We start from the raw sequence: 11553 nt of genomic DNA, 5'->3' as shown, positions 1-11553 counted from the left end.
ATTAACTACTTGGCCGGACAAATGGGGAGCGCTGAAGGCTCTCACCCGGATTCCCGGGAACACATCACTGATGACGAATGCTGAAGGCGGCAAGATATATTCATGTATAAAATGGAATAAAAATAAATATAACTTCCCGACAATCTTCCTTCTTCTTAAGTATTTCATTACATAGGTAAAAAAAACTATATAGGTAAAAAGCTGAGGGCTATGCAGTCCTTATTTCATGCGCTATATTACTGCGACCTATAAGATTTTCCGATCGCAATATAACTTATTATATTGCTATCGCAAAAAGTAGACAGCCTTCGGGCACGGCAACCCCGAGCGCAAATTACATCGAGGACTTCGACCAATAGCCGTTCGACGTCTATCTACGTAGATAGCATTCGCTGCGTTTATTGGTCGACGCCCTCGATATAAATCGCGGCACGGTTGTCAAGCAGACCCTGCAGATATACACAGAATGTTGTACTAAGTAGCCGAATTTTATCGAGCTTTATTAGACCTATAAAGGTCATACTAAGTTTATCTTTAATATGCATAACAATAGTGTGAAAAATGTGTATAAAATATTACATTTTCCAGACTTTCGAGATTAGATGTATGTTAATTAATAAACCGTAAACTAGTTATGAAATTACTTATTGAAAAGACTTGATGAGTAGTGATAAAATTGTGGCAGTTAATTGAAATTTGTTCCCATACTACTCACGTATGGGATGGAAGATTTAATTTTAAAAAATGCATTGTCTTTTGCATAAACTTTTATAGGTCATATCTGAGTTTAAGAAAATAAAGATAAAATTAAATCGAAAATATCTGGTTTGGACAAGACTTCAAGCCGCAGCGCATGTCAAGCCGGCACGACAGTGGTAACCATTGTACTGGGTCCTCATCAAGTATTTATATTATTTGTCGTCCAGGCTAGACAAGAGCTGCGGGTTCAAGTCCCGTCCGAGTCAGACTTTTTCGATTTATTTGCTCTTCCTGAGATCGTGAGATGAGGAGCTCGGTGGCGCAGCGGTAAACGCGCTCGGTCTGCGATTGTTGAAGTTAAGTATCTTTCGCAAAGGCCGGTCATAGGATGGGTGACCACAAAAAATAAAAGTTTTCATCTCGAGCTCCTGCGTGCTTCGGAAGGCACGTTAAGCCGTTGGTCTCGGCTGCATTAGCAGTCGTTAATAACCATCAATCCGCACTGGGCCCGCGTGATGGTTTAAGGCCCGATCTCCCTATCCATCCATAGGGAAGGCCCGTGCCCCAGTAGTGGGGACGTTAATGGGCTGATGATGAGATCGTGAAATGCTGTACAAAACAAATTCCTAATAAAATAGCTGAGATTGAACTGACATGAGATTGATTTTGAACAAAAAAATTGTAACACAACAGAATTTTGTATGCACGAAACAACCAGCGAAAATGGCTAGCATTCAGTAGAAATCTAAATAAGGCAGCTCACATCGTTTAGAACATTTCACTAGCAATAATTATAAACACTGTCAACACCATATTAGGTGTACGATAATTATCTTGCTCAAATAAGAATACGTGCTTTGGTTTCAGAAAATAGACCTGTTTTTTGCAAATCGATTCGCAATGTTAAACAAAAGTTACTTGTTTAGACCGAAGTCGCGTTCACACCAAACCGACAGTCAGTCGAATCGCTGGCTAAAAGTGAAAATACTAGACTCACAATATTCTGTCTTCTTCTATCGTGTGGGTTATGAGGTGGATTACCAACCTCATCAACCCTGGTGTCAGGGTTATCATTGAGCCGCAAAAGGCCCCTGACATGGCTCATATAACGATTACATACTTACATCGGTAAGTAACCGGTACCAACGACTTAACGTGCCTTCCGAAGCACTGATCAGTACGATAATATTCTGTAAGTAGCTCATATTATAAGTTGCATAGCACAGACGGAAAGAGAGAAAGGGGAAGACCAAGAAGAGCTTAAACGGAAAAATTAAAGAGAAGGCGAACGTCGTGTCTTATAAGGAAGTGAAAGAATTGGCCTTTGATAGACAAGAATGGAGAATGCTACACCGACAAAAGCGTGGATCTTAAATTGTTGATGATGACGCATAGCATAGGAGGAGTTTTATCATGAAGGTGTTTTGAGTAATCGGCCATTTCACACACTTTTTGATGCTGACACTGACATTATGATTATCCACCATGATTATCATTATTATTTATGAGAAAAATTTATGAGAGTTTTCAAAAAAACGTGATAATCATAACGTGAGCATACCTACGCTCAATCCTATGACAAGCCGCCATTACTAGCCCTTTGATAACGCATGTGTTACCAGTGTGTTACCATTAAATTGGTATCTCCAACATTCCAAGGACGTAAATTTTATTGAAAATTAAGCGAGTTACTGACTAATGTATTTAATTACTTTTACCTGTCATATACATAAAAATCATTAAAACTGCAAGTAACTCTGATAGTAAAAGTTCAAAATTTCCTTGCAAAGTTAATATAAAAACAATGGTCGTGGGTAATTTATTTTCTAAGAAATGTCAACGCAGGGTGGGATGATGTCAGCTGGGGTAATCTTGAAAGGCTAGCTGTCACTTTTGAGCATACCTGGTTTTTTTATATCGTGCTAGGATTGATACCCGGTTGATGGTAATAGCGCGACGTGACGCGCTCGGTCTGCGTTTGTTGAAGTTAAGCAACTTTCGCAATGGCCGGTCATGGGATGGGTGACCACAAAAAAAAAGTTTTCATCTCGAGCTCCTCCGTGCTTCGGAAGGCACGTTAAGCCGTTGGTCCCGGCTGCATTAGCAGTCGTTAATAACCACCAATCCGCACTGGGCCCGCGTGGTGGTTTAAGGCCAGATCTCCCTATCCATCCATAGGGAAGGCCCGTGCCCCAGCAGTGGGGACGTTAATGGGCTGATGATGATGATGATGATGGTAATAGGTTCGCCCCCTATTACATGGGGTATATATATCAGCGACCGACAGTACGTGTACGATTAATAAACCTTTAAAGAAATACCAGGAACTGCCTACTGTTTTAAATAACCAGCACACATTGACCTGCAACGGTAGGTAATTTACTCTATTGTTTAAAGTATAATGTAGGCACGCGTGGGGGAGTACAGAGGTCTAATACGATGGTGTAACGTGAAGATGGGGACGGTTGATAACAAATTGCTTAATTATTATTTCGAGAACGCTAATGTGTTACGGAGACTGTTGGTAATAGATGATGGTAATTTTGGTAATTAGTGCCGGGTTTTTATAAGATACCGCCTCTGGCGAAGAAGATAGATTGATAAAAACAAGCATACTTAGGGGCCGTCCATTAATCATGTGATGTTTTTTTTTTGGCATTTTGGACCCCCCCCCCCCCTTTGGTGATACATGGTGAGGTTCAAGACTACCCCCCCATCCTATATCACGTGTATTTTTTAGGACCTACCAAAATAATTGCACGAAACGCCGCTTTTCGGTTCAGCATCGCGCGTTTGCCGAACAAATAAATACTCGTGATATATTACTACACTTCCCCTCCGCCCTTATGATATTTCGTGATTTTTTCATGGACCACTCTCCCTCTCTCGAGGCTCGCATGATTAATGGATGGCCCCTTAGTTACATAGTATACGAATGTTTTAAGGGTGTTGGGATCCTCGCTCAGCAACAATAGATGTCGTAAGTGTAGCCACACCATTCTGTGATCGAAATTATTATTCTTGTCATAGATAAACCAAGCTAAATGAGCTCTACACCTTTTGCCACTACTTGAAGGTCTAGAGAACCTAAAAACAATAAAAAATATTATTAATCCTTTCTATTTTCTTCAGGTTTCTCTGTGTCTGAAGTTATAGACAACTTTCTAATGAAATGTTCTTTTTATTACTATTTATTAGAAACTACGTATAAAAAAAGTTTTTTACAGGTTTATTTGTAACAAAGAGAGGACGTCACTTTAGACACATACACAAAATAAAATAAAAAAAGCCTAGAGAAAATAGGAAGGATTTATATTTTAATTGATTGTAGGTTCTCTAGACATTCAGGTAGTAGCAAAAAGGTGTAGAGCTCATTTTCAACAAGATAATTTCGTTGAATACATAAATAATTAACAAAAATAATGCTATTTACTGCACTCGTCAAAACACTCACACACACTCACACTCGTCACACGTGTTTCGTTGAATAAAAGTTTTTGATTCTTTCTTATAAAAACAATATTACAAATACTGGAATACAGACATCGGTAAACCTGCAAAAGTTTGTCTCGATGCCTGCTCCTCGCACCACGTCACAATGGTTGTCTTATATTTAATAGAAATTACAAGCTATATCTATAGGTAGGTACTCTGTCTACCACAATAACCAACACTAAAACACTAGTATGTAGTATTATAATGTAATCTATGCTAACAGGTAGGTAGTTCTAAACAAGTCACAGTCCGCGGGCAGCTGATATTATTTAATGAAATTCCGATCTGTTCTCAGATTGGCTCTGAAATTCCGGCGACCTCGCAATGATATCGTAACGTTCTGAAACTGAATTGAATAATTCGAGTTGCAAAACTTAACAATACATTACGATACATAAATAGTAAAAGCGGTGCAGTGTTTAAACATACCTACCTACTTTAGGCTTGTAATTGGGTATGAATGTTAAGTGTGGTTAGAGCGTTAGGCTCACGATCCGGAGGTCCGGGTTCGAGATTGTCGAAATCACTTTGAGATATTGTTTGGGAGCAGGCTTGAATCACCTGATTGTCCGAAAAAATGAGATGATTCCGTGCTTCGGAGGGCATATTAAGCCGTTAGTCCCGGTTATTAGCCGTAAGAAACACCTCGCAACAGCGTGGCGGCGTTAGCGGAGGGAGTATGGGTTGATTGAGGGGAGGCCTGTGCCAAACCGTGGAACAATATTATGCTGTTTATGTATGTGACACACAGCCCGTGGAGCATGTTGATTGAATCCAATACATGATAACGATGTTGAAATATTAGTTACATTAATGATTAAATCCTAAAAACAAATCTAGGCAATCTTCAGGACAGTTATTAGTCTGCCGTGTTAGTGTGGCCGTTAAGCCGTTGGTCCCGGTTACGGCTACTTATTGATGTAGGTAAGTACGTAGTCGTTACATGAGTCATGTCAGGGGCCTTTGGCGGCTCAATAGTAACCCTGACACCAGGGTTGATGAGGTTGGTAATCCACCTCACAAGCCAGACGAAAGAAGAAGTTATTAGTCTTAACTTTCGGTTTTTAGGATTATCCATGTTATGGAATATACAGGCCTGCCTCTAACACTTCTTTATAATGAGGATAAAAACTGTCTATTTCTCCTATTAGGTGTCGCTACAGTTGAGTATTCTTAAATTTTGACAGTTCCCCATACTATTTGAGTAAACGTAAACAAACATATTGTTCTGCTTATATTTTTACACTGTAACACTAAATATTTGAGTAAACAAACATATTGTTTTGGTTACATTTTTACACTAAACCTTTGCGCAGCGTTTAATTGCATAATCATATAATCATATCATCGTCGTCATGTTATATTTATTCCTTAAAGATCGGAAAGAAGAAAACTTAAAAAAACTTATTTTCAATTGAAACCACATTTTCCAACTGAATGATTTTCTTTTTTGTATCTCATCCTTCAGACGGGACACACTCCACGTTGCTCCACATAGCAATTTATTATGAATTTTACAGTATGGAGAACTGTCAAAATTTAAAAACACTCATCAATGCTGCTACCTACATTTGAGCTTCTAGTTTTTATCCCATACTCTTCTGAGACCAAGTCAAATACTATTATTGGATAGGTTTACAAAAATGTTCTTGCAATGCCGGTTACACCTGGAGATTTCTCAGGTCATTTTCAATACACTACTGCAAAGGCTAGAATTTATTATTACTATTATTTTATTATTATTAAGGCCTTAAATAACACTGGTATAAATGCAATGTCCTGCAAAATTGCATAAGCAATTTGACTGCAGGACCAGAGTCTCACTGAAACATGGTTAAATTACAAAAATTAAGAAATAGGTAAGTAACTGCTAAATTAAATCGAATATATATTTTTTAACTTATTTAAAAAAAAATTTGGCTCATTTTTAATGTTCTCAGGCAAACAGTTGATGAGATAAGGTATGCGCTTACTTAAGTTACACGTTATTAAAGTTAAGTAAACCCAGTGTTTATGTAAATTGACAAGACAATTATTAGCCTAGAAAAAGAATTTTGCCACTATATTTATATGACAGCGAACAGACGTCAGGTTTTTTATTGTAGGTACCTCTATATAATTATAGTATCACAAGTTTTAACCTTTTCCAGTACTTGTAGCATATGTTAAAGTGGCCTAAACATGTTATGTGTTATTTTATCATAATTATATGATTCAAGATGCATACAATATCGTAGTGGAGTGTTGGTTTAACTGCATAATAATTATATAGAGCACAAATACCTTTCCCTCATTCAGCGCTTATCGCTATCGACCCGCTAGGGTCGATTAATTCTTTCAAATATTTTTCCTCTCAGACGACGCCCTGAGCGGAGGTTCGCGCCCAACTGGGCACCCTCAGGCCTGTTGTCTTAAACATTGTACCGGGTGAGAGCCATCAGCGCTTCCCATTTGTTTGGAAAAGTTCTTGCCTGAACTGGGAATAAAGAAAGACTAGAAAATATATGTGTCCAACAGCTTATAATTCCGAGCATGTCGCAAAAACCGATTGAGGCATAACACCCTCTCTTAGTTATTTACTTATGTAAGTATGTAGTCGTTACATGAGCCATGTAGCCTTTGGCGGTCATTGACCTTACATCACAACCTACACATACATACATAAACTCACGCCTGTTTCCCACCGGGGTAAGCAGAGACTATGGAATTCCATTTGCTTCGATCCTGACACACTTCTCTTGCTTCCTCCACATTCATTAATCGTTTCATACACGCACGCCGATTCAGAGTACGTAAATCATACTGAACCTTTTCTAAGGGAATGTTAAGTTGGTTTGGACACGTAGAGCGGATGAAGGATAATAGGATTACGAAAGCAGTATATAAAACGAAGTTTGGTGGTAGGAATGGCAGAGGAAGACCTAGAAGGACGTACATTGACCAAATTGGAGATGTCCTTAGAAAAGGTTTAGTACGATCTACTCTGAACCGGCGTGCGAGAAACGATTGATGAATGTGGAGGAAACCAGAGAAGTTTGTCAGGATCAAAGCAAATGGAATTCCATAGTCTCTGCTTACTCCGGTGGGAAATGGGCGTGAGTTTATGTACGTATGTGTATATATTAAGGTCGAATATGCAATATAAGAGGCGAAATATTTTGTTTTGTTACCAAAATGTTTATTCGTGCCCAAACCGCGTTTTAAGTGAGCCAGCCAATAATAGCACTTACAATATTATTGGTGTAATGGCTATTACCCTTTTCGGATACAAGTGTATATATTGCTTAACAGATTGATTATTACTTCAAATATTTTATTTTATTTCGGTCTTTTGGGTAATGGACTGTGAAAAGTAATTTCACAGGTATTTTGTTGCGGTCAAAGCGCGCTGTGTGTAACGGAAAGTGTGAAGAGTAAGTTACGTGAACGTGACTCGCTTTTAAATTGGTTTTGACCCATCTTCTAATAACCTTATCTTTAAAACGGTCTGTCTGACCTTCCAACCCGCGAAGGGAAAACCAGCCCAATACAGGTTAAGTCACATACCTACCTCCGCAAATGCATTTCTCGGTAATGTGGGTCTCTTCACGATGTTTTCCTTCACCACTGAGCACGTGATAATCATTTGTGACCTAAACATGAATTCGAAAACAATTCGACAATCATTGGTTTTTGTGTTGGATTCGAATCTGCGACTTCAAAGTGAGAGGCAAGCGTTGTACCAACTGGGCTACCACGGATCAACAACCTTATCTATACATACCTATAAATAAAATATGTACTTATAGCTAATTATAATAGTGGCTGCAGGATGTTGAAGAGATTACTTGTCGCTCTGCTCATCCCGTTATGGGTTAAGGGCGTGAGTTTATGTAGGTATGAAGACTATATCATCACCATCATCAGGGCCTCCGTGGCCAAGTAGTTGAGCGAGCTAACGATCCGGAGGTTCTGGGTTCGATTTCCGCTATGAACACGTCTAACAAAAAATCACGTTGAGAGACTGTCCAGTTTGATCCGAACATTGCCGTCGGGCCGTTGTCGTAGTCTTCGGCCGCGCCGGCGTGGTCAGTATCGGAGTCCTGAAGTGTATGTTGTCGCGAGCTGATTGGCCTCATCTATGGCTAGAGTAATCGGGTCGTCAGGATCGTATATTACGTCCTTCAGGCGCCGATACTTTTCAGTACTGTCCTTAAGCGGGTAAGGCACACATCGGACACTTCATACAAAACACCTCGTTTTACATACACACTACACATAGACGTTATCGTACACGCGCATCTGTGTGTGTGACGTCTGACGCGCAAACGATTGAAGACTAAAGTATGACCGAAGGGTGAGGTAAACCTAGCTCAGCTGCTGGTGGGGAGCGGAGAGTGGCCATTCTATACATAGTAATATTCCTTATTCTATGATGTAGGTCTAAAGGAGCTGTTGAAAGTATCGATAGTACTGTGGATAGTATCGTACATGTATTAAGTACATTTAAAATAACTCTAACCGTACTATAGTATGGCACAAATTCAAATTCGGGCAAGCGGTCAGCCAGTCTGTGCGAAATGGAAAGTGTTCCGTGCCCCACTTCACTTCGTTTTGGGCGGTTGCGTAAGCGCACCATTGCAGTAGCAATGCACCGGCGCGGGCGCTGTTGTATTTAAATGATTGCAAATAATACTTAATTAGTTGGTTTGTTTTTTTTAATGTAGATAAGTAGGTAACAATTCTGGTATTTCTTGGTGATTATGATTAGGAAGTATGAGCACGTGTTAAACGACTACTGGAGTCTATTTATTTGACTGTTAAAATTATAGTACTCATAGTAACTCAGACACCATGGTTGATGAGGTCGGGCATTTACCTCACAACCCACACGAGGGACGAAGAAAATGAATAGTATCAAGTCTTCATGAATTAAAGCCTGGTTACATTGACAAAATATTATACTTCTTATACATATATTTTTTAATTTTCGTATATATATTTTACAACCTGCAGTGAAGCAGCGTGGTAGAGTATGCTCCATACCCCCTCCGGTTGATTGAGGGGAGGCCTGTGCCCAGCGGTGGGAAGTAATAATATGCTATTTATGTTATGTATACGTAAAATTTGCGTTCAATCTTTCAGAGTTCATTTAATATTAAATACAGTTTCTTGTATATATTAATTTGTTTTTTGAATATAAAATTGTAAATAACATTTGTAAAAGTAGGACAATTAATAACTTTCTATGATATATCAAACAGGAGAAGGAGCTTTCGAGAAATAAAATGAAAAATGTTCACTGAACAATTTCCATTTTTTGTAGAAATTGCGCGAACCAATTGGTCACGTGAAACAGACAAAGACGATTACAAAAAACTAAAACTACTTAAATGATAAATTGTTCAATAAAGTTCTCCACAGGGTGCAAGTGCAAAGTCGCAGTATTGCACAGGTAATTAGGTAATAGCTATAATTGAATTAACTGTTATGCAGCCGTTACATAGTTTCGTGCAATTATATTGTGCAAAGTATTGACAAAGTGTGTTAAATATCGGTTGTTGACCAGTGGTGTCTCGCACGGGTGTTGCTGTACTCTGGCTGGTCTGTAGAAAATTGTGGAGTGGATGGTGGAGAATGCGGCGATTTAGAGTTGACCACGTTATATGCGAATGGCAAGAGGGAAACCATAGTAAAATATTCCTCAACGTTTGCAGAGGCGGAGACGATGGAGACAGAAGGGGCAAGTCACAGGGACTGTAACCTGGAACCTGACAGAGGGCAGCAGTAACCATCAGTACTATTCAGAGGACAGGAGTCCTAGTACGGCTTTAAAATAGACTATTCTCAGTCAGACAGAGTACTGTGGGGCCAAGGGTAAGAGAGAAACAACTGCTCTCTTTTCCCTAAAAATTAGCATGGAGAATGCTACACCGACAAGAGCGTGGTTCTTAAATTAGTGATGTATTTTTATATTCAAGAGAGGCACACAGAATTACATAATTATGTTGCAGTCAATCGTAGATGAAGAAGAGAGAAAAGCTATTGCTATTTTATACATAAAAAGTAAAAAATATAATTTGTTGAATGTTGCGAACAAGGGGTCTTACCAAAGTTGCAAACGATTATGATAATCTACAGTACCTATTTACTTTTAATGTGACTTGTTGTGTGTTGCCTCAGATGGCATAAACTATTTGGCCGACAGTGCCAAAGATAAATGTGTATACCGGTGAGGTAAACCTAACTCTGCCGCTGGTGAGAAGCGGAGAGTTGCCGATCTGTACGTTCCTTATTCTATGCCTGGTTGTAAGTGTAAAATATATCAAATATATTTACTTATGTTATTTTCTGCCATGCAACTTACGTCACTACGTCAATACTAGTGAAGCTTCATTTGTCACTCACTTCCTCCACTAAGGCTGTTTCCGATGGTATAACAAGAGACGTAATTAACGAGGAAATGCCTTTCTTACTGAGTTACAGGGGAAAAGCTTTCCTTACGTAAATATTCATAAAAAATGATATTATGCATGAGAAAAATTCGAACGCGTATGTGAATTGGTTGCTAATTGATTTAGGCATAATATAAGGTAGCATTATGCGTGTGACGCCTGTGATATATATATATATATATATATATATATATATATATATATATATATATATATAGGTATACATCCACTTCTTCTCTGCCATGTTTCAATCCCATGTAATAGGTGGCAATCCTATAACTAAGCACCTCCGAAGAAAAAAAAAAGTATATGTATGCTGCTAGTAAGCTTATTTCTGTCTATACCTTATTTTGTCTATGTGAGTTTATATATGTCATGAACTCACGCCTATTTCCCACCGGGGTGACCAGAGATTATGGAATTATATTTGTTTCGATCCTGACATATCTCTCTTGCCACTTCATAAATTCACACCTGTAATCCTTAATTGGGTGGGAAGAGCCACGTGTAATCAAAATCAAGTGTGGAGACGAAATTTTGATGATAAAGGATTAGCTTATCATTGGAATATTGCCGTGAGCTTAAGTTATGTTATTAATTTATTAAAAAATAATAATAATTAAACATGAACTCATGTCCTAACGTGGAGGGTAGAGACACAAGTAATCAAAGACAACTTGCCACTGTTGATGCGAAAGCCTAATATGGATCTGATGGACCTTATGGACAAGAGATCAGTCTATCGCCCATTACAACTGTTCATAATGTTAGAAAGGACACAATCCCTCTATCGGATTTTACGACATGCCGGGAAGACAAGAAGCTGAACGTGTGAAGTTTTAATACGCTTCCAGTTTAGCGTAGAAGCTATTTATGTATGAAGAACAAAAAAAATGAATCGTCAGTTGTTTTGCTAATTGCGAGA

Source organism: Pectinophora gossypiella, chromosome 2, assembly GCF_024362695.1.
Source record: "Pectinophora gossypiella chromosome 2, ilPecGoss1.1, whole genome shotgun sequence".
NCBI classification, from domain to species: domain Eukaryota; kingdom Metazoa; phylum Arthropoda; class Insecta; order Lepidoptera; family Gelechiidae; genus Pectinophora; species Pectinophora gossypiella.
Note: the sequence above shows the minus strand (reverse complement) of the source record.